Source organism: Lissotriton helveticus, chromosome 3_1 (assembly GCF_964261635.1).
Source record: "Lissotriton helveticus chromosome 3_1, aLisHel1.1, whole genome shotgun sequence".
Taxonomy (NCBI): domain Eukaryota; kingdom Metazoa; phylum Chordata; class Amphibia; order Caudata; family Salamandridae; genus Lissotriton; species Lissotriton helveticus.
Window position 1 is genome coordinate 1068890469 of NC_136061.1, and position 24479 is coordinate 1068914947.

Below are 24479 nucleotides of genomic sequence, written 5' to 3' on the forward strand. Positions count from 1 at the left end.
TTCAAGCTATCCTGGCTGATGAGAGGTGAAACCCCGAAACTGGTCCTAGGATACTTGTTTCCGGTCCAGGAAGGATCTGGCTTGGCAGTTCGGGCTGGACTGTTCCCATTAGGCACGGGTTCAAGACTGATTTGCATATGGTCAGGTCTAAACTGGGGTGGCATGGTAAGCAAAAGAATGATGGATTTAACCCAGATCTCTTCACTGGGGGTGAATGTTTTGATTTATTCTGCTTTCCGTCCATCAAATGTGTGTCCTTTGATACCCAAGTCGGCTTTAATGTAACTTTTAAATAAATGGCAACTTTAGAAAGTTGCCATTCTGTTTCCAGTAATCTTTGTACAGTTGTTGGCCACGAGACAGATTCCTGCCCTCTTGGGAGGAGGTGTCAATGACTCTCAGGAAGGAACAGAATTGGCCTGCTGTTGGAAGAGGTGTTACCTCTCCCTGGCAGGAAGGCCGAAACAGCTGTGGCGCAGCTAGACATATTGTCTCCTGGGGTGGTCGCTGACATTGCCGCCGGTAGGTAAGAGCGGGGATGGTGCTCAAAAACCAACTTGTTCTCTGTGGTGGCGGGGGCTAGCAGCCACCAAACAGCTTGTTCTCGGTGTGGAGGTGGTAGCTGACAGACGACTTGCTCACCTCCGTTGTCCCAAACAAGAGTGCCGCTCGGGGTGGACCGACCCCCTTTCCCCTGAATATGCCACTACCAAACAGGGTGTGCGCCCAAAAAGTGCGCTTCAAAGTTAAAGTTGCCTTTTGAAGGGTAAATGGTAAGTGGACAGTGGCAGTGTCCCTGCCGCTTTTACAACACGTTTACCTGGCGCATTGGTGATTTTACTACCATTTTAACTGCAAGAGCGTGTGAGCTCATTTTAAATTAATCTGAGGCACTGTGTGAGTGTGAGCGTGTACGCTCCCCCGTATGCTGCTTGATTTGCATTTTTACTGTTGTTCACCGTTCTGGGCACTCTGCTCTGCTGATGCTCTCACCTGAAGGCAGGCAGTTGCAGCAACGGTACGAAAAGCGCTGGACTCGTCCCTCCTTCCCGCCTCATTCTGACGCCGGTGACTAGCACCGTTCGAGCAGAGGGCGTGGAAGGTCCAAGCCAGCTACTTCCGGTAGCGTCGTGCAGCGCTCTAGTTGTTTGGACGCTGGGCGGATATAAGGCACTGGATCCTGGGCCCCTTTGTGGTAAGTGGACAGTGGCAGTGTCCCTGCCGCTTTTACAACACGTTTACCTGGCGCATTGGTGATTTGACTACCATTTTAACTGCAAGAGCGTGTGAGCTCATTTTAAATTAATCTGGGGCACTGTGTGAGTGTGAGCGTGTACGCTCCCCCGTATGCTGCTTGATTTGCATTTTTACTGTTGTTCACCGTTCTGGGCACTCTGCTCTGCTGATGCTCTCACCTGAAGGCAGGCAGTTGCAGCAACGGTACGAAAAGCGATGGACTCGTCCCTCCTTCCGACGCCGGTGACTAGCACCGTTCGAGCAGAGGGCGTGGAAGGTCTGAGCCAGCTACTTCCGGTAGCGTCGTGCAGCGCTCTAGTTGTTTGGACGCTGGGGGGATATAAGGCACTGGATCCTGGGCCCCTTTGTGGTAAGTGGACAGTGGCAGTGTCCCTGCCGCTTTTACAACACATTTACCTGGCGCATTGGTGATTTTACTACCATTTTAACTGCAAGAGCGTGTGAGCTCATTTTAAAATAATCTGGGGCACTGTGTGAGTGTGAGCGTGTACGCTCCCCCGTATGCTGCTTGATTTGCATTTTTACTGTTGTTCACCGTTCTGGGCACTCTGCTCTGCTGATGCTCTCACCTGAAGGCAGGCAGTTGCAGCAACGGTACGAAAAGCGCTGGACCCGTCCCTCCTTCCCGCCTCGTTCTGACGCCGGTGACTAGCACCGTTCGAGCAGAGGGCGTGGAAGGTCCGAGCCAGCTACTTCCGGTAGCGTCGTGCAGCGCTCTAGTTGTTTGGACGCTGGGGGGATATAAGGCGGATGTGCTACCGGCAGCGCAGCGTTGCGCCTAAGTTAAACCCGTCTGCACCCGTCCGCAGGCGAGCGCGGGCCGGGGCTATACCTCCTGCTCCTCCGGAGGGCCATCTATGCTGGAGCAGAGATGACTTACTATCCCTTCGTAATCCCTGCCGTAGTCATGCATGCTTACATAGCATGAGGGCTGAGGATAACACTGGCTGTAGGCAATGCCACTATACCTTTGATAGGGCTATTGTTGTATTCACTGAGTCTCGCGATCTGGTTTGTGGCTTATTGAACGTTCGTTCTCTACGCAAACACAAACTAGAGGTATATGATCTTATCAGTGATAAGCAGTGGGATTTGGTTTTCCTAACGGAAACTTGGCTAGACTCGGACTGCGCACCCGAGGCCATTGAAGCCATTCCGGAAGGCTACTCTTTACTGAGGCAAGACAGATTGATAGGAAGAGGTGGTGGGATAGCTATTGTAGCTAAACAGGGGATCCGCTGCCAGATGGAGCAGATTACGATCAGGGACAATGAGGCGAGTGCTTTCTCCATTTTTGTGAATGGAGGCTGTACAGTGAAGGGCCTGTTAATATACAGGCCACCTGGCCCGGCGGCGAGATTTAGCGAAAGCTTGATAGAAGGTATTACAGAGGCCGCATTGCGCGCAGATAAGTTTCTAGTGTTGGGCGACCTCAATCTACACTTAGATGACCCTGCAGACAAGACGGCCGGGGACTTCTCTGAAGAGATGAATGCTCTTCAGCTTCAGCAGAAAGTTACCGATCCTACCCACCAACGGGGCCACTTATTGGACCCTATATTTGCCAACTGGGGACAGGTGGAGGCCCTGACCCCTGTACCTATCCCTTGGTCAGACCATCACCTGGTTCCCTTTCTGATTCATATTCAGGGAGCCAGGCGATTGGAGCAGTCTGTACCAAAACATCCTAGGCGTAGATGGGCTGCCTTCTCCCAAGCCAGGTTCAACGAGGCACTTGTTTTGGGGGGCGACCCTGGGGGAGGGGATGTGGAGGAAGCCAACTCGAATCTAGATCAGCGCATTGCTGAGGCCCTGGATCATGTTGCCCCGCTCGCCCCGGCTAGAACCGGGGGCCGCGCTCAGAGAACGGCTCCATGGTATAGCGAGGAAGTGCGGGCGGCCAAGGTTGTGTGTAAATGCGCAGAAAGACAGTGGAGGGTAGCCTTTGCCACTCAAGCTAAAGCTGACTATGTAACCAGCAGACGTATCTATCAAAGACTTATTAGGAAGGCTAAGACGACATATTACGACATCAGGATTAAGGAAGCTGAAAATTCCATGAAGGAACTGTTTTTAATTTACAAATCACTTTCAGCTGGGAAGCCTATGGCAGTTCCAGAGGAACTCTGCTCGGTGGACAGCTGTAATCGAATAGCAGAGTTTTTTGCTAATAAGGTAGCAAAGATCTACTCTGCCTTCTCTGACCAAGCTAGTAAAGGCTCTGAGTTTAAAGAGGAAGTTAGGATGAGAGGGGATCAACGGATGCTGACCACTTTCACCACCCCGCCTACTGAGGCACTTATCCAACTTTGTGGATCTATCAAGTCAGGCTCTCCTAGGGACCCCACCACGCCCAAACGTTTGGTGGGTAGTTTGCACATATTAGAGCCGTATATCCGTTATCTTCTTGAGATCTCCTTTGAGACCCATACTGTACCAAGTGCCTGGAAACGGGCGGTGGTCCTTCCTCTGCAAAAAAACCCAAATATTAGCTTTGAGAAATTAGAAAATCTCCGTCCCATCTCTCTCCTGCCGTATTTGGCGAAGGTTGCGGAGAAAACTGTGAACCTCCAACTGATGAATTTTGTGGAAGAGGCTTCTCTGCTCCACGATTCCCAGTTTGGCTTCCGTCCCCGACACTCAACGGAGTCAGCACTTCTCACGGCAGTAGAGGCTCTACGAAAAGGTGTGGATGAGGGCTAGACCATGGCCATGATACTTCTGGATCTCAGTGCAGCATTCGACACTGTAGCACATTCCATCTTGCTACAGTGTCTGAATGATGGAGGAGTATCAGGGGCCGCGCTTGGATGGATCCAGTCCTTCTTGACAGGCAGATGCTATCAAGTCCGCTTAGGAGACTGCTATTCTAGGGAGATTAGCTTGGGCCAGGGCGTGCCACAGGGCTCGTCCCTGAGCCCAACTTTGTTCAATCTTTATGTCTCCCCATTGGCGGCGATAGTTGAAAGTCATGGCATGTGCCTAGTATCCTATGCCGACGACACGCAGTTGGTCATCTCCCTCTCACGTAGGCCTGGTCTTGCGGCAGACAGTTTCAGAGTTTGCATGCAAGAACTGGCAACCTGGATGTCCGCCAACTGTTTGAAGCTTAACGGTAGCAAGACCGAGGTACTCGTGGTGGGGAGAGGACCATCTGCCTGGTCCTTGGCATGGTGGCCACCCTGTCTGGGAGAAACTCCTGTTCCCTGTCGGGAAGCTAGGAATCTTGGAGTGTGGATTGTTGTCGACCTTGCCTTTGGCCCCCAGGTCAGCCGGGTGGTGGGGGTATGTTATGGAGTCCTGAAAACTTTGAAGAAGGTTTTGGACATCTTACCCATTACAGCACGGCGGACTCTTGTACATGCCCTCGTCACCTCGCGCCTAGATTATGGCAATTTGCTGTATCTGGGGGCCACTGGAAAGATCATCAATCGCCTTCAGGTGCTGCAAAATGCAGCCGCTCGCTTAGTTTTGAGGCTCCCTAGGAGATCTCCTTCTAAAGCAGCGCTCCAGGTCCTACACTGGCTTCCCGTCAGAAAAAGGGTGGAGTTTAAGGCCCTTTCCACGTGTCACCGTATTCTGAGCGGTAAAGCTTGTGCCCCGCTGCGGAATCTGGTCACTCGCTATGAGCAGTGGCGGCTGGTGACATTTGAAAGTGGCGGGGCGGAAACTGATAATCATACTGCACCGTAGCGAGCGAGCGTAGCGAGCGAGCCCGAACCCCCTAAGGAGGAAATTTTTTGAAAAAATAGTGGAAAAATGGTGCATTTTCAAGCAAATTTGAGTAAGCAGGAAGGTTAATAAAGCAATTGTGAAAGTGCAGGTATTACATTATTAAAGAGCTGTCATATAACATAGGTAGCTGCTTATTCAGTATAACCACAGAGCTTCATAACAGACTCCTGCAGCGCTTAGGAGAAAAACGGCCCGGGCGCTGGTCTGTGACCGAATCAGGGAGTGTGCAGGCCCGGGGCTTGAGACACACTCGTGAGAAGGGGGTTGCGCACTCGCAGTCCTTCAGGAAGAAGGACCGTCAGGCGAGAAGAGTGTGCGAATGCATTGGTAAAATATGCGAGTGCATGTCTCCTGTCCCGGGACTATATATGAGACAGCATGAACCCACACAGCATGAACCCGCCCTACACCCCAAGACCAGGGCTGTTCTGAAGAGATCAGGGCAATGCAACTAAGGCCAATAGACGTTGGGGACTATGCCTAGGACGTGGCAGAATGTTAACTTGCCCCAACTGCCTGAACAGTTAGTGGGAAACTGAGAATTCAATGCAGGTCTCTTAATGAGGCTGATTGCTTTTCTACAGGTTTAACGGTAACCTTCCTTCCCGTCGATGCCCTGCAGTTAAAAGGCTGTGCAGTAAAAAGTAACAAAATATTTGAGCTATTAATTATTCATCCAAGGTTCAGGACAATCCCCAGTTGGCAGCACTGGCATAGGCACAAATAAATATCTAGCCAACACTCAATACACTGCAGACTTGTAGCCTAGCGAAAAGCAACAGACATGCAGGCTGTTACGTAGGTAGTGTTTTCAAGTAGGCACACTACTCAGAAAATTCCCAACTTAAAGCGCAGGAACGAAACTGTTTGCAAGATTTCCTGTCCCATCTAGCATAGATGGACAAGATACAGAGATTAAAGGCGCGCTCTTGTAAACTGTTCAAAAAACATTTCTAAAGACTCGGATAAGCAAAGAAACAAATCTTAATACCAACTCTGCATATTAACACGTTAACAGTCCCTTCCAGACTTAAATCTAGCCAGGATGGGCATGGGGAAAAGGAGAAGCTGGGCAGATAAATCTGCAACCTTCTAAGTGTAAAAATCAGTCTTCCTGAAGTGAAACCAGTTTTAGTGCAGACCTCAACATTGCCCAGTGTTACCTACAAGTGCTACAAGTTGCCTTTTTAAGATTGGAAAAATCCTTTGAACTCAATGATAACTAGCACCCTCACCCCCACAAACAACCAGAGAAATCTAGTCTCCCTAACCCTATTTCAAAATCAAGACAAACACATCCACTTCCACGTTCGCATGTTGAGTTGAAGATGAAAGAGCTGTAGATACTGGAAGCCGCACGTATCACCAGTGAGTGAAATGTCCTTTGAGAAAGCGAAGAAACAGGCATGTGAGAATTGTAAAGGCCCAAAATAGCGAACAGAGGGTGATTACCAGAATTATATGCAACATTCAGAGCGACGAATGCAAACAACATTTTTTGGGTTTTGAAGGGTGGAGGCACTGCCTGGATGTGATCCACGGTCTTGGCAATAGGTTCTTTCGAAAATATTATTGGAATATCCTTCTTTGGCCCCGATTTTGAGCAAAGGCGAAGTTGCTGTATGGTTTCATGCGTTCATTTTACTCAGTGTGATTACAAGTTTTTACGCATGCAGATTAATTCCACCCGAATATACCGATCAGTAACATGCTACTTGAGGCTTCTGTGTAGGGAAAAGTGGGTGGTAAAATTGCATGCAAAATATTTGCATGTGGAAACACACTTACCTGGAATTAACAAAGCTTTAAAATTACATGCAGAAAATGGAAACCTGCACTTAGAAGGTGGGTAGTAACAATGTCTACATAAGGAATTAGCATCAACGTTTTCCTCCTGTCTAGAGCAGGTGCAAATCATGTCCGAAGAGCCCAAAACCAATTAAATGTAATTTTTCAGCCAAGTTGCTTCCAAAAGTCACGCACATAACAACTGCCCACATAAAATTGAGCAAAATAGGTCATTTTGGGGGAGTATTTGTTTTATTGTCACGACCAGGACAGCAACAGCAGGATGCCAGTATTGTTTGAATCAGACACTACCTCATACACAACTATTTCTAGATTACTTGCACTATTGTGTAATGTTTAATAAACAGTGGCGATTTCTCAACACGGGTGGGGGTGTGCCCCACCGTCACGTGCCATGGGTGAAAAACTAAAATGCCAAAGAAATGATTTCATTGCCATTTAATTTTTTTTACTGATGTGCGCGCCGAAGTCCCTCCGAGCCAAAAGACAATGCTCGTGTCCCCTGATGCCGATTGGCGGCATGCAGGTCTCAGTTATCCATGCCGAGCGTGCCCATGCCTGGAGCCCTGGAGCCCCACAGAGAGGCTTCTTGTAATCAGAGCCCACATGTCTAGGCCAGACTAGTAGTGTGACTGACACACGACACACCACGCACACCGACACACTTCTGGACTGTCTGTTCTGGATTATTGTACTCTAAATAAAACGTACTTTTTATGAGGCAGGTGACGTGACGTGACTCACTCGACAGTCTCGACTGACTGTGTGGAGACAGTACTGCAGCAGGCGCACACGACTCACGAGGAGGGTACGTACATACATGATGACAGAGTACTACTCTCCTCTCCTCGTGACTCTCTCACTCCTCGTCGTGTGTTGTTTTGACACGCCAGGCGCGGTGACGTGCATACAGTCCTGGCGCAGCATTACCAGCGCCCAGGATTGGCTAAAGAGCAAGGTAAATACTGCCCATTATGAGACCCGGGAGAGCCGGGTCTCTGCCTGTTTGTGTGCTGTAGGGGAGGAGGCGGGGGTAAGGTACTACTAGGTGTGCGCATGCGTGGGCCAGTCAAAAAAATGACTATCCCAAAATGCGCACACACACACAGTGCCTGCTGCGCTACCTATGGCTGCGCTGTCACTCATTGCCGCAGCCCCGCCCCCACTGCCTTCCGCGATTCCGAATCTGTCGGGCTTGTACCGCTGGCTCTCTCTGCCGCAAACAGTACTGCAAGTGCGCTTAGTAAAGGGCGGATAAATTATTTTTGAAGCCTATAGTGTTTACTACTTCCTGCAGCGTGCGGTCGTCCATGGTTAGTGGGGCAACGCCCCAACGCCCCTAATGGACGCACCGCCCCTTACGGAATCTGCGTTCCTCCTGTACAGGGCTACTGAAAGTTCCAAAAATAAAGAAGGGCCGCATGGGGGGCAGGTCCTTTAAATATCTGGCCGCCAAGCAGTGGAATACCCTACCGGCGGAGCTACGTTTGGAGCTCTCGGAGTCCACTTTCAGAAAAAAATTGAAGACTTATCTATACGGGAGGTAAGCGACTGTGATGGCTGTTTGGACTGACTACTCCACTTACCATAGCGCGGGGACACGCCGGGGAGCGTAACCAGGCGCTCTATAAATCTTCCTAATAATAATAATAATAAATGGTGGACACAAACGAGAGGGGCTGCTCTTTCATTCTTATAGACATGTTGGCATTGGTACCGTTGCAAAACCAGTTTACCCATGGGCTTATATCGCTCAGGTAGACACACCTCAAGTGTGGGCTACCGAGCTCCACACACCAAGATAGGGGTTCTGCAACTTAGTAGTGGGCAAAATATTGCACTCTGGGATAGCTCGTGCCATACTTTGCAGGACGTTGCCATGAGTGGACCTGGTAGCCCATTGACTAGTAGTAAACACACCACCCGAGGGAAGCATATAACTGGCACCCAGACCACAGATCACATCTGCACTAGAGAGATGACCAAAGAAGGCTGCACTAAAGACTGGACAGAACTTGCTGATCCTTGGGCTAACAAAAAGAGGACTGTGCCTGTGGTGCCCTGCTCAAGGAAGTCATCCCGAGCCCCAGACAGAAGAAGTGACTCCAAGACTCAGTTGGCCGACCTCCTGTTACAGCTGCAGTGCCACAAAAGCTGAAGAAGCCTGCCTTGGCTAGGTGGTAGCCACAATCACTAGATCACCACTGACCACTAAAGCACAGCCTGGGAGACTGAGTCTCGATGCTCAAAAGTTGTACCAGAGTCTGCTGGACCCACAAGAGTCATCGGAGTGCAGTTTGATTCCCCAAGAGTGACATTGGCCTCAGTTAAAGGAAACCATTGGTTTCCCTGTAATGAGTAGACCAGTGGCAACTGATTTTTGGCTGGCCCTCAACCAGACTTCAAGGGACATCAACCTCTGTGGCCATAATCGCCAAACCGTGGACTGAGTGATGTCCAGGGAGACCCCCTCCATCATTGGATCACTAACAGCATTATTCAATATCTTCAACATCCTGCATCACTTGCATCTGGGCACTCCATTTTCTATGGCAGTTTGCCTATAGAGCCTGGAAATAGCCTGGAGACTGCTTTGGCCGCAAGGTAAATGTCCTGCCAATCCCCATTGACCCCTGTAACTTGCTTTCTGCAAGAGTAGGTGGCCCAAAGTGGGCCACAGTAATCAAACACAACTTTAGTAATTGCTAACACTGGTAGTTGCCAATGCTGGTTTGTGATTTGAATGAAAAGCACTTATTTGTTATTTGCTTACTAATGTAGATCTCTTGAACCCTCGAGTGGATTTTGTTTTTGTGTCTAAAAAATAATAAAAATAAATTTTTATAAATTGGCGTCTGATTTTCTTTGTGTTGTGTTTATTATTCATCTGTTTTGGTAATTATAAATGCTTTGCACTTGTTCCTCTGACAAAGCCCAACTGCTCAAAGCCACAGCTTCCCAGTGTTGTGCTAAAACGAGCCTGACTGGACCCAAGGCGGGTCCAGTTAGGCTTGTTTGAAGGGTTGGTGAGTGGAATACTCGGTGAGGTAAATGCGCCATATATAAAGCCTTTCGGACCAGCTACAAATAGCACAAACCACTGGCAATACCAAGCTCACTATTGCAGCTTCTGGAGTGCTGTATTGGTTTATGTGCTGCACACTTATCATGTGCGCCCAGCGCAGATCAGAACCAAACACGAGATTACAGGAAATAAAATAGTCTCTCCCAGCACAATTGTGAACTCCTGAATTCAACATGGTCTTGGGGGTGGGGGGTGGCACATCAATGAGAGACAGAAGCACGGTTTCAAACTATTGCTCTGTATTTCACTGCCAGAGGCCTAGGTTTTAGGTGGGCAACAGGGACCCACCCACCCTGCAGTCAGGTACACTATGTGGCTGCATCTGCTTGCAGGAGTCCGTTTGACCCCTTTAATCCTATAGAAATGCAGTCTGACAGATGGGGGACTTCCTAACTCTACACCTTTTCCTATGTGTAGCTCCCTGAAGACTGTACAACTGGTGCTGTCACAAGAACAATGTTTTCCCATCATTTGCATTTGGCAGTGCCCCAGACACATATGAGAATGTCACCCTGCGATTGCGTGTGTGCAAAAGCTGTGCCTGCATGATTTGTGTTGCATAAGGAGCCACTCAACCATCCAATGTCCTTTCTGTAATACATAAGTTCCCCACGCACACAAATGAACATTGGACACCAGGGGATCTTTGTTGCAGGCCATCGTCGACTACAATGCGGATCTTAACCAAAACTCTCAAGTTTCCTTGATGTCCACTCTCTCTGCACACCAGAAGCTCCTGCAGAAAGACCTTAATCGCCACATGCTTTAAGAGGCAGGATAGTTTCTTATCAAGACAGAATGTAGCTGCAAATCATCCCTTCAAAGTCCTACTCAAAACCAAATCTATTCATCACATGATTCTCACTCAATTGTCTTTCTCTCAGTTGTTTAACTGAAGTGGGGTGCAAACACTATAACTCTCAGAGAGGAGTGATGGCTGTTGTTTGCTACAAAAAAGTCAAGTCCAACCACTCCATTAAGTCATTCACGGAGTTTCAATTTGTGGTATTCGGCACAGTTACATGAAAACTCCACGAGATTTCGCAGAGTTGTGCAAACAGTTGCAAATCGGTATGTTGTGCTGCGCGTGCTGATTTTTAGAGTCAGGAGCTTGTTCTGTGCTGCAAGATCAGCATGACCAGCACCACACAACAAACCAGAGGGCACTGCTTCTTTGCTGCGGTTCGATCAGATTTCTACTCTAGCTGCAACTTTCTTACTGCAAACAGTTGTGACCACCCCTGTGGAGAAAATATTGCCAGTTGTCTTCCTAGCACCCGAAAATCATGCTAGGGGATGCCGATTCTCGCTGGCGCTCACCAACTTACAGTTGGTGAGCCACTCATGAGAATAAACTCCATCACATGGCAGTTGGCAGACATTGTCCAGAACTCCTCATTACATGGAGTGGCAAAACTCGTCCACCTAAACCGGCAGAGTGGAATTTATCACCCACCCCATGTCATTAGTTGAAGGTTGAGAGCTCTCTAACTCTCCACCCAGCTTTCGTCTGCTACTCTTACCGCTCACTCCATGGCCTCCTGGTACCCTGCGATCGCTTCCTATGCAGCTTGGCACAGGTCCACTCAGGTTCTTGTGATGAATCGATCACAGTCTTGGCCGAGTCTGCAAAGAACAGGACCATGACAGAGAAATATATGCAAAGCCTTGAAATGTGATGTGTAATACACACATTGTATAATAAAGTGGCCAACAGGCATCCTTGCCTCACTGTCTTGTTGATCTGAAACATTTAAACGAATGCCACTCATCTCATGTCCATTCATCCCAATATGCATACTTGTAATAACAACCTTCACTATTTTTTTAAGATGAGATTCTAATTAGTTAGGTTGTGCTTTTATGTAGAGTAATGCATATTTGCAAAACGAGGGTGGCCGTTTCTAGAAAATCTATTTTTTCTCAAAGAAGTAATCTATGCCCTGCACATCAATTGCTGATAAAAATGACGTAATATAAAATAGGTGAGGTGGAGTAGGTCAGTAAATTATATGCATCATATAACTCTAAATAGCAAACACTTGTCCACGTCATATTGGTCCTGCCTAAGAAATGTGGCCCAAGGATGGATCTTTACAAAGTGTTCACTATGAAGCAGCAGAAGAGTTCAGTTTTCCCACAAGTTTAATCAGTACTCAACAAGAGTTGCAACGAATCTCAGAATAAGCATCTCTTGGTGACCTTGGTCATCGTGCATAGGTTCAGACACTGATATACTTGGGTGCAAGACTGCCATACCAGATCCAGTTTCAATCTTTATTCGGTTTAAAAAACCTTGTAAGATACAAACATTCAATCATAATACATCATAATATAATATAATACATAATGATACAGTAGCAGTGGGTAAAAATATCAACACATTTCCTTTGCATAAAATACCTAAAATTCAATTCATTTTTCAAGTCATCCACTTAAAATTGACTAGATCATGATTGGCCCCTCCATTATACAGAACACTGAGTATACAAATTTGATAAAAAAATTAATTAAACATCTGTTTTTTAAAAAGAAGAATACATCAGGACAGTGAAGCAAACAGCATTTAGCAGCTGACAATAACTCAGAAACATGGTGAAGTAGCCTATTTCATTAGGTTTTTAGATTTTTCATCCTCCTAATCAAGGCTACACATAAGAGAAAACGACTTAGGCTGAACACAATCGGTTGTGCAGTGTCTCCCTTAAAAATTCAAAATCCAACCTTAATTTGTCTGAAGCCTAGCCTTTTACAGATTGGTTTGAGCCATTTTTTCCTGGCTCTAAGGTATGCTGGGCATATGAATAAAACATGGGACTCATCCTCTATCAGCCTCATCTCGCATAGCTCACATATATTAGAGCCGGCGGCCCCGGCCAACCCCTTATTACAGTTCCAGCTGGTTGTCCTTTCTTTTAATTGTAAAATACCATACCGGAACTTTAAGTATAGGCTTTTGGCCAGTGGAGGGTAAATTTCATCCATAAGGGGCTCTAATTGCATAGTCATTTTAATATCGAAAAATTTCGAAGTTAGAGTCCCTGTTCTGGGGTTTGATAGCACTGAGTCTCTAATGTAATCCCAGTACCTTTGCTTCAAGATCTTTTTTGAACTATTTGTGAGGGAATCAGGATCAAACCAAAAGTCACTTAAACCTAGTTTTTCAAACCATTTTTTGACGTACTCTAACCATGGCAAATGCGTTATATTCCTTATGGCCAATATCTCTTTCAATGCTTCTCTATAATCAGTCAGCTCCTCAACGGACCACAGACGGATCCAATAAAGGAGCGGACGAAGAGAAGCATAGTCATCTGTACGTCAAAAGTTAAGATCCCATAATACGGGTGTCAATGGTGTTGACCCAGGTATCCCTAAAAGTTGCCTAATGAAGGAATTTTCCCTCACTCGAAAAGTATCCTTTGAGGCATAGGCCCAAAGGTCCGCGCCATAAAGTGAAGAAGATTGTACTTTGTATTTGAATAATTCAATGGCTGGTGAGACTGCTTTAAAATGGCTATTCTTATGCCTCTTTAAAATCGGACACTGATTTTGGGTCAGCCTTAGTTTTGAGTTCTCCAATTGTGTCTTCCATGTAACGTGGATGTCTAAAATAATGCCCAGGTATTTAAAATTGGGGACTTCTTCAATGGGTTCATTATTTATCTTAAAAACCTTATTAAAACCTTTATGAGGGTTGATTGTCATAACTTTTGTTTTTGAGGAATTAATTTCTAATTCCTTGTCGTGACAATACAAACTAAAAGTATTTAAAAGGTTTTGGAGCCCCCTAGGTGTCTGAGAAATTAAAATCGTGTCGTCTGCAAACAACAATGCCGGAACGGCTTGCCCGCTCAATTTGGGAGAGTCATGCTCGCAGCCCAAAAGAGTATCAGGAATGTCATTGACGTACAAGGAGAATAAGGTAGGTGCCATTACACACCCCTGCCTTACCCCTTTTGCTATTTTTATTTTCTCACTGACTTCTCCATTTGGTCCCCATCTAACTCGTGCATAATTATTCTCATGGAGTCTAATTAAAATTTGAAGGATATTCACAGGGATGCCCATTTTACTTAGTGACTTCCATAGGGCTGCCCTTGGAACCATGTCAAAAGCTGCCTTCAAATCAACAAAAGCCACGTATATGTGGGAACTTCTTATAATCGTATATTTCCAGACTAAACATAAAATCTAAAAACCTGGTCTACAGTGCTTATCTTTGATCTAAAGCCTGCCTGGTATTTTGTATAAATAGAATGTTCTTCAATCCAAGAGGAGACCCGACCAAGAACTTGTCGGGCAAAAATTTTTTGCAACACGTCAATTAGGCTGATAGGCCGATAGTGCGAAGGATTAGACCTGTCACCCTTTTTGAACAGTGTTACAATCTCCGCCCCCTTCCAGGTTTCTGGAACAGGAGCTCCACAAGCAATTTCATTGGATAATAAATTGATATAAGGAGCCCAAATATAATTTTCGTGTTTCCAAAGATCACCTGGTATTTTATCAGGGCCTGGCGCTTTCCCAGTCTTAACTGCCTTGATTGCTAGAATTGTTTCTGTCAAAGAGAAGACAAGAGGTGTATCATGGACTACGAGAGGAGCCTGCAAACTATCCCAGCTTTCAATCTCACTTGGGCTTCCGCAAGAATATAACGAGGTAAAATGCTCGACCCATGTTTTCTCCTCTAGAAATTTATCTTTGCATTCAGTCGCCCCCTTGGTGCCCCTAGCAATGAGGTTCCAGAAGGAGGTCTGGTCTTTGCACTTACATGCGTCCAGCAGATCTGACCAAACCCTTTCGTCCCACTCTTTTTTGGCCATTAGCAAGGTTCTTTTGTACTGAACTCTTAGTTCTCACAATATCCACTGAATCCCCCCTGACTGCTGTGATTAGATCTGCTTTAGCTTTCCGGCATTCCTGGTTATACCAGGTAATCCCGGTTTGTTTGCTCTTTCGGGCGTTATGTGATCTTTTTACCGCCCTGGTCAGGATCTCACCAAGTTGGTTAATTAGATGTTCATGGGATTCTACCAGACGAGGATTTTGGATGACAGTACTGTTTCCTAAGAGGGCAGACATATGCCTCACAAATACATTATAGATTTGGCTAATGATTTTTGTATTGTCTAATACCACTGGCCACTTCAGGGATCTACGGTTATTTGCCACTAGAGGATCCTGTGGCAAGGATACTGTGCTACTAACGCTTTTATCGAGGGTTTTAAAGATCTGAGTCTGGACAGATAAGATCAGGGGATAATGATCACTTTCTGTGCGATCATCCACCATTAAGTCGATGGTCATGGGCCATAAATTCAAGGAAACCAACAAATAATCTAAATAGCTGCGGTTCACCCCTCTAGTGAATGTTGGTTTGCTGGGGGAGTCTGATGGCAACCGCCCATTGCAGGCACGTAGGCCTGATTCTAGAGTCAGATTCAATAGTTGTAAAGCACTCGCTGTACAGGGTGCTTTATAATTTGTGTCAACTAAAGGGATATTGTTGGCACTGTCCTCGTCCTTATAGATGTCTTCTAGACCTATGATAGGCTCAAAACCTCTGTTGAAGTCACCACCTATAATCATTTTTGCGTTTTGATCAAACCCTGCCACAATATTACTCAGGTGGGTTACAACTGGCGATTCTCTACATGATCGATGTGGTCTACTATAGATATTGATCACGTATATGCTACAACCCGTAATGTTTTTTAACTCAAGTAATAACAGGTCGGGATTATTTGTATCAATTTGCTTGAAGGACAGGCCTCTTGTAATTTTTACCCAGATTGTTAGGCCCCCAGAAGGTCTTCCACCATTTATATTTACTGCGGGGATGAAAAAGGATCTATAACCAACCTTAAAATAGTTCTCAAGCCCCCAAGTTTCCTGGAACATAATTAAATCCCCACTAGCCAGATAATCATGCCAGGCCGGATCTGAAAGGTTTTTTTTCAGACCTGCAATGTTCCAACAGATAATTTTTGTTAATTCCAAAACCCCTAGTCCCTCTGTTGCCTGCTGTGGAGTCATTGATCCAATTACATCTAGATGTGATGTTCGTGCCATTGTGTCTACAGGATGCGATAACTGTTGAGGATTTTCGACAAGTACAATCTGTTTTGGTGCAATTTCAGAAAGCAAACCAGAATATGTATGATTTGCGCCACATGACATTGTCGAAACCCCTCCATTACGTCAATCACAATCGGCTAAACCAGCTAAGGCTTCAAATCTGTTTGAGGTGCTGACTCCCCAATTATAAGATGGGGCCCCAAAACCCCAACCATTTACAGGTACATTCCATCTAGGTGCAGGAGTGATAGGAAACGGTGGATTCAGGTGAGTACCCGGCCATCCTCCATTATAGTTGCCATTACTTATGGGTGCCGGGGTATTAGGGTGCAATAGATTCTGCTGCATGCCTGGCCATCCCCCGTTATAACCAACACTACCTAAAATTCCACGGTTATTTGGTGGTATACCAAGCCCTCGTCTACCCATTAAATTCAAGTTTTGTCCTGGAGTAATGTGACGAGGGGTGTTGTGTTGGTTGACTTGCCATGGGCCAACCCTATTTTTGGAAACATGGTTCATGTCACACATTGTAGGTCCCCCACCCCATCCATTATCTCTCACTAACCAAGCTGGGTTCGGGGGCTTATAATTATTGGCTTTTTGCAATTCATTATAAAAAAATTCCAATGTAAGGGGGATTATGGAACTACTTCTTCTTTGTGGTGGAAGTATGTTGGATAGGATATCAGGGAGAGCAGCTGGGGTAGCAAAATTTAGTATCACACAGTCGCCCTTCCATTTTTTTTGCTTATTTCCTATTCATCCAACCCTCCTTACCATTTTAATTTCATCAGCCAGACGTTGTTCTCCCCCCTGTGCTATACGCATGTTATTTGACAGCCAGTATAATGCCTTGCTTGTTAGTGACGAGGCTGACTCAGTTTGACCCGGTGGTAGGATTGGTGTATTAGCTAGCACTAACACTAGTGGTGATGCTTCAACTACAAATTGTGTGGAATTATCTTCTAGAATAGGGGGCACTATGGCATGTGATGGATCAATTAATTGAACAATTGGGGCTTCTAATGGCAGGTCATTAATAAGATGGCCAGTTTGTGGGCATTCTGAAAGAGTTGGCCCTGGTGGGGTAATGTCTGATGTTGACCCAGATTCATTGTCTTCCTTTGGGCAATCGTGGCCCTTACTAACATTACTTAAAACATTTCCTATGGCATCTGCTAATACATTTTGGGTACCTCCCAATTTCTTTATCTCTGCAGAGAGTTTATCAATCTTGCTAATAAGTGGCTTGATAATTGTCTGAATTTTTATTTCTAACAGCTCCGCTATTCTTGACATTAGGTCCTCGTCCAATATTTCCCTCAAATTGTTCTCCTCATTGTTCTTGCAGGTACTTTTTGATTTTTGCGGTGATATAACCTTGCTTTTTCCTGAACGTGGCCCCCCACGTTTGCTTTGTAATCTGCGGCAGGCTCTAACTGCCCTTGAAGACCGCTTTTCAGGTGCCTCATCTTCCACTTCTTCTTTATCATCATTATCTACAACCTCAATGACAACCTGTGCATCTAAGTCGTTGTCCGCATGTTGCTCAATGTCCGCCACATTCGCTGTACTGGTGTCAATATTAACATTTACTGAGGGAGCTGTTTCATGGACATCGTTGTTGGAGTCTAATAGCAAAGACTCGTTTGATTGTGAGGAAGTGGGTGGGCTCAAGGAGTGGAGAATAGGTGACTGGGACAGACCCAATGATTGTCTGTGCTTACTGTTTATATTATTAACCACTTGGACAAGATAATTTTCCATGGTGTTCTTTGGTGTTTCAGATACCATATGTTGATTTCTTTTAGGCATAATTATACAAGATGTGTGATAGTCTTACACCCACAACTCAATAAAATAACAAGGTATTGTTCTCAAGAATTAAAACAAAAGTCTTACTTCAATGCCTTGTGCAGATCTCCAACGGACTTGTTTCCTGGTTCGTAGAAGTGTTTTATCTGCTATCCGCTTTACAGCAATGACCCCTTCCTTATCCGAGCTCCTGGGCGAATCGGTATCTGCTATACAGCCGGTTTGCCGACCCCCGTCTGGATAACTAGGATTTAGGAGGCGGTCAACCAAGAGCTTTTACACCCCCACTATCTATGAACTAATAGGAACTATTCCGTGGTGCACAAAGGTGGATTTTAGAGAGATGGCCTAGCCTGGCCTCCTCCAGCCGATGAGGGCCGTAGAGGGCCCGCCCTTTGCCCGGGCTTAGCCCCGGGCGCTCCCGCGACGCGGGGATCCCTCTACTTTTATCCCTGGTGTTGGCGCTCTCTGGCGCGTATTGCGTCACCTGCACGCGCCGCCGCGAGGCCTGCCGGGTGTTGTGGTCCCCCGGAGCGGCGGCGCGGAGTCTGATGCCCTCGTGACTCTTGGCGGTGGCGGCTGAAGCTTTTGCCGGTTTCTATGGCCAGGTAATGACTCTCGGCGGTGTCGGCGTTGCGATGCTCTCCCCCGCTCTGCCGGGATCCCTCTACTTTTATCCCTGGTGTTGGCGCTCTCTGGCGCGTATTGCGTCACCTGCACGCGCCGCCGCGAGGCCTGCCGGGTGTTGTGGTCCCCCGGAGCGGCGGCGCGGAGTCTGATGCCCTCGTGACTCTTGGCGGTGGCGGCTGAAGCTTTTGCCGGTTTCTATGGCCAGGTAATGACTCTCGGCGGTGTTGGCGTTGCGATGCTCTCCCCCGCTCTGCCGGGATCCCTCTACTTTTATCCCTGGTGTTGGCGCTCTCTGGCGCGTATTGCGTCACCTGCACGCGCCGCCGCGAGGCCTGCCGGGTGTTGTGGTCCCCCGGAGCGGCGGCGCGGAGTCTGATGCCCTCGTGACTCTTGGCGGTGGCGGCTGAAGCTTTTGCCGGTTTCTATGGCCAGGTAATGACTCTCGGCGGTGTCGGCGTTGCGATGCTCTCCCCATACCAGATCCATGATCGACAGCTAGCTCTTAGGGTCCCAGCTGCCAATAATATCTCAGCCACCATTTCATTGCTCCAGTGTGAACTGGACCGCTCTTCTTCAGCAGGTTTACCTCCTTGAAGCATTTGAACAGCGAGTGACAATCCTCGTTCATGAAGAACCGTAAAAATGTAGAGTCAAGCTGCTGATTTGACAAGGTCCACCACTGTCATGTGCCGTTTTCTATAAATGATCTACTGCGTCATATTTACCAACATGATTTTGTTTTTCAGTAGTCTACAAACTGAATGTTTAGTGTGTGAGCTCCAAGGTTGAGCCAATCATGTGATAGTTGTGTTGATTTATGGTGATGTCAAAATTATAACGTTTAAAAACTGGCTTCAAATTAATGACAGAGAATCATATGACACGGTATGTATCAGCAAGCCAATCAGTTTGAAGATCTGCTGCATCAAATACAAAGCAGTACTGAACAACAGCCACCACAACTGCAGGAAAAACTAAATTTGCTTGGCAGTCAGAATATCCGTATTACCACACTAGAACTAAATAAAAAACAGCGACAAAAACCGAAAGCAAGACTTCTCCTTTGGTGTGCCAGACCAGTGAAGTCACACCCCTCCACAAATGAAACTTACCTGTTTGATTCTGCACTTCATGAATAATCTGAACACAAAACTCTTAAAGGAGAACCTTATTCACTGAATGGCCTGCCCACTGATGTGGCCTTTGCTTGCCTGTAGTCTCTCTCCCCTACCGTCTGCGCAATCCTGAATCACTTCATCTCGGTTATCACACTTGTAGTAAAGGAGAGAGAAGAACATGTTGAAGGGCGTGCAAAGTCTTGGCGATTACCTCAGATCCAAGGTTGGGGTTCCGGGAAGGGCGTCGCGCTCCCTTGGTGAAATGGTTGAGGAAAATGAGATGAGATGGTAACGGTATCGTATTGAAGCTTCACAGAAGGAGGTCCAGAACAGCCATTCATCTGGGTGTGGTGAATTAGAAAATTCTGCCTGTGTAACATGACCCTTCTGCCCAGGCCTACATTTTTTGCAGGGTCGATCATGCTTTCCCGTCTACAGTACTGCCACTCGAAGTTCTGTTACCGCCAAACACAGTGGCAGAGCACGGGCATAAATTTATTCAAGCACGTGTCCACCTGCGACTGCCAGTCAGCCTGACCCGGCAACAACAATAGGTACTTCAAAATATGAGGCGAAAGTAAGGTCCGGCTGCACTGTTGAGCACAAAATGTTTTTGCGTTCTGTTAACTCCCACGGAACTGCTCAGTGGTGTGATTGGTTGATGGGGAAGTTTTACCTCTCGTTTCGCTTATTTCGCTTCCTGTGGTTTGAGGTCGATATGACAAATTTTCAGGAAATCTCCGCTCTTTCAGTCCAATCATGCTTTCTAGCAGCCCAATGTAGTCGTTACGCTTTCATTGTTTGACTTCTTTATCCACCAATCCGCAGCCAAATGTACAACTGGAAGATGGAATGCTATACCTGACGCGGACTGCACATTAACTTTTGTGAATCACACATTTGAGCAATTTCTTCAAACGCCCCTTATGTAAGATAGCAAAGTGAGAAAGTACAAACTATCGTGGCCCTGCAGAGGCATTGATGAGGTTGGCTCATCGTCCTGCAGAGGCATTGATGAGGTTGGCAGGTCTGTGGTGTAATTGAAATCTTATGGGAAATGTCTGTCTCTCTCCTCTGATGTGTCGCTCCTTGGTTTGCTTGTATCCCTTTACTCACTGCCCTTCTTTTACCTGTATTGTGCTGTGCCCTGTTTCCATGCCTTTCTTTTTCTCCTATTCCGGTGTTGCTTTCTGTTCTCCCCTCCACTTTGTTTTGCTTTTTGCCCTCGCTTCACTGTTTACGTTTTTCTTCCCTATATATGTATTACCCCTCTCCTGTATGCCATATCACCTCTCCCTGCACTTTCTTGTCACTCCTACCTTCCGGGACCTAGTAAAACAGTATCTTCCCAGCAGAAGCCTCCGCTCTAGCCAGGCCTGTACGGCTATAGTTCCCAGAATAAAAAAGGCAAGAGCTGGCGGCAGGACGTTTACTTACAATGCCTCTAAGATCTGGAACTCACTGCCTCTTCACCTCAGATCCAACCCTAACCTCTTCTCATTTCGAAAACAGATGAAGACCTTTTTGTTTAACGCCTCTCAATAATTTCTGCAAGGCACTTCTGTCAAGCAATTTCTTTTCTGGTCTCTAGCGCTTGGACGCCTCTGGGCAGCAATCGCGCTCTAAAAATTTACTTTTCATTTCATTTCCTTTATATATCTCTTTCTCTACTTTCCATGCCTACCTTTCTTTATCCATTCTGTCACTTTGCCCCTTTTTTGTTATCCGTGTGTTATTCACTTTCTTATATCTTTTATACCCAGATTCTCACGCTTATCTACTTTTCCCTGAAACACTTTCCTCTGCCCTCTGCCAACTCTCCACTCTCCATTTTCTGCCAACCCTCTTGGGTTTATTTTTGTTCCTTTCTTATCGGTATCAACCCTTTTACCCATGTTTAACACTGTGCTCTGGTTTCTTGGTTACACCATACTGTAAAACATGCACGTTATGCATGCCACTCCCACACAGTATGCTAGATTTATTGCTGGTGTATGGACTCTGCACACTGCAGCGCTGCCGTCCAGCACCCAGTGTATGCGCTGTGATCCCTAAAAACATTTAGATTCGGCAAATCCCCGATTAGCATATTTAACTTACCTGTCAGTCCCTAGTTTATGGTAGTGACGGACTGTTGGGCTAAATGTCAGTAATGGACTGCAGCACCTTTTGTGCCATCACTAAAGTGACAAAGCATGCCCTCCTCCTGCCTCTGCAGCCAGAGTAAACAGTTTAAAAACTGCAAATTCAACCTGGAAAAATTCCAGACCTAAACCTTCCTTTTTAGGTCTCGCCTGTCGATGCGCATGCGCATCGAGCTTGCGAGACTATTGGGGCTTAACCACTCTTTAACTAACTTGCAAGGAATCGTGGCGATTCCTTGCAGTGCCCGTGACTTTTAAGCTCAATGCGCATGTGCATTGAGCTTAAAAGCGCGTGCACATCAGTTCCCTCAGCCGCACTCCAGGCCCCTGCTGTTTTCACACCCTCTCCCCGCTCCGCCCCCTCCCCTGCCCGCCGTGTCGCATTTCTCCTCCCCCCTCCCCTTATCTGCCTTTCCCTCCGTCTTACAGCGCTTTCGCTTTTACAGCTGCTTACAGTTTGGCAAATTGCGGGGTTTCATTTTGCGTGTGTGCTACTACATCTTACAACGCTTTTGCTTTTCCAACACCGCACATTATATCAGTGTGTTACGGCGCTTCCGCTTTTCCAACACCAGGCATTGTATCAGTGTGTTATGGCGCTTTTTCTTTTCCCCACACCAGACCTCATGTTGCTTGTATTTTTTACCATGTCGCCTACGGCTCTTTCGCTTTTTCAACACCAGACCTCGTGTTGCTTTTTTCCTCCGCCTACACTGCGTTGCGTATGCATGCGGTCACAGCAGCGGGTGGTTTTTGCCATGCAGCGGGGGGGGCTCCTTCAATAAAGCTAACATGCTCCATGCTGACCGAGTGATATGCCACCAGCGGGGGTTTTACCCTGCCGCAGGGGGCCTCCCTCAATAAAGCCATCATGCTCCGTGCTGACCGAATGATTTGCCCACACTCCCAGGTTGTTGAGCCTATGCCGGGTCTCAAACCTTCATGCCTGCAGCCTCACTTTGTTTTGTTTTTTATCTCCCACCTAACCCTCGTTGCGCTGTTTGTTCACTTCACAGGCTTACAAGCACTTCACATAAGTGCCTCGGCTTCCTCTTTCAGCCTTGCAGCCGTTTTGGGCTGAATTATTACCACGTTACAAAAATCCAAACATTTATTTGCCACCCTTTTATTTCACTTAACTTACCTGATCCTACTTTAGTTTGCAAGTGCTTGTTTTTTCAGCTGATCCTCGTTAGTTGCTTTGCAAACTAAACGTGGATCGGCTGAAAACACAAGTGATTGCAGCTTGTGTTTTCAGCTTATCCTTACCCCTCCCCCCCAGCCGTCCCCTAACATTTTTGTTTTTCAGAAAGCACACATGCTTACGGCCGATCCTCGCCTCCTCCGACCCCTTTCTCCTGATGATAGGCATCCCTGCAAACACATGTGCTAAGAAACACTTACTTCAGAGCCGAGGACACTGCCAACCGTCTGCTCCCCCTCCCCTTATCTGCCTTTCCCTCCGTCTTGTTTTTTTTTTTACCCGCTCCGCCCCCTGCCCTTTACGGCGCTTCCGCTTTTCCAACACCAGGCATTGTATCAGTGTGTTATGGCGCTTTTTCTTTTCCCCACACCAGACCTCGTTGCTTGTATTTTTTACCATGTCGCCTACGGCTCTTTCGCTTTTTCAACACCAGACCTCGTGTTGCTTTTTTCCTCCGCCTACACTGCGTTGCGTATGCATGCGGTCACAGCAGCGGGTGGTTTTGCCATGCAGCGGGGGGGCTCCTTCAATAAAGCTAACATGCTCCATGCTGACCGAGTGATATGCCACCAGCGGGGGTTTTACCCTGCCGCAGGGGGCCTCCCTCAATAAAGCCATCATGCTCCGTGCTGACCGAATGATTTGCCCACACTCCCAGGTTGTTGAGCCTATGCCGGGTCTCAAACCTTCATGCCTGCAGCCTCACTCTGTTTTGTTTTTTATCTCCCACCTAACCCTCGTTGCGCTGTTTGTTCACTTCACAGGCTTACAAGCACTTCACATAAGTGCCTCGGCTTCATCTTTCAGCCTTGCAGCCGTTTTGGGCTGAATTATTACCACGTTACAAAAATCCAAACATTTATTTGCCACCCTTTTATTTCACTTAACTTACCTGATCCTACTTTAGTTTGCAAGTGCTTGTTTTTTCAGCTGATCCTCGTTAGTTGCTTTGCAAACTAAACGTGGATCGGCTGAAAACACAAGTGATTGCAGCTTGTGTTTTCAGCTTATCCTTACCCCTCCCCCCCAGCCGTCCCCTAACATTTTTGTTTTTCAGAAAGCACACATGCTTACGGCCGATCCTCGCCTCCTCCGACCCCTTTCTCCTGATGATAGGCATCCCTGCAAACACATGTGCTAAGAAACACTTACTTCAGAGCCGAGGACACTGCCAACCGTCTGCTCCCCCTCCCCTTATCTGCCTTTCCCTCCGTCTTGTTTTTTTTTTTTACCCGCTCCGCCCCCTCCCCTGCCCGCCGTGTCGCATTTCTTTTCTCCTCTTTGCTCCTCCAGCAGTTCTCTGTCACCTTTCCTTCTCTCCTCCCTTGTCCACCTTTTCATTGTTTTTGCCCACCTCTCCTCCAGTTGAACTCTGTCACTAGCTCCTTTCAGCCCCTTCTCATTCCAGTGTTTTCGGGTCCCATCTCATGCTTGTTATAAAGGGGCTGCCAAAATGCGGACACTCCTCAAGCCTCTGCTTCACATGAGACTCTGCGGCTCTCCTGGGACAATAAACCACTCCAGAACAAACATGGAGTTGTCATACGCGGCCATCTATCTCAATTAAAGGCCACATAGCTTCTCTAACCTCTAGGAAA

General features: G+C 47.0%; 1 protein-coding gene and 1 long non-coding RNA gene across 2 annotated transcripts in view; one reads left to right on the forward strand and one right to left on the reverse strand.

The window, feature by feature from the left end:
• Nucleotides 1-7651, reverse strand: part of LOC144823275 (uncharacterized) — a 106582-nt gene extending 98931 nt beyond the window's left edge. Inside the window, exon 1 of the long non-coding RNA XR_013608760.1 lies at nt 7513-7651. This is a non-coding gene — a long non-coding RNA (uncharacterized LOC144823275). The remainder of the gene's footprint in view (nt 1-7512) is intronic.
• The window catches only part of GALNT3 (polypeptide N-acetylgalactosaminyltransferase 3), a 672271-nt gene that overhangs the window by 55023 nt on the left and 592769 nt on the right, over nt 1-24479 (forward strand). The window lies entirely within an intron of this gene.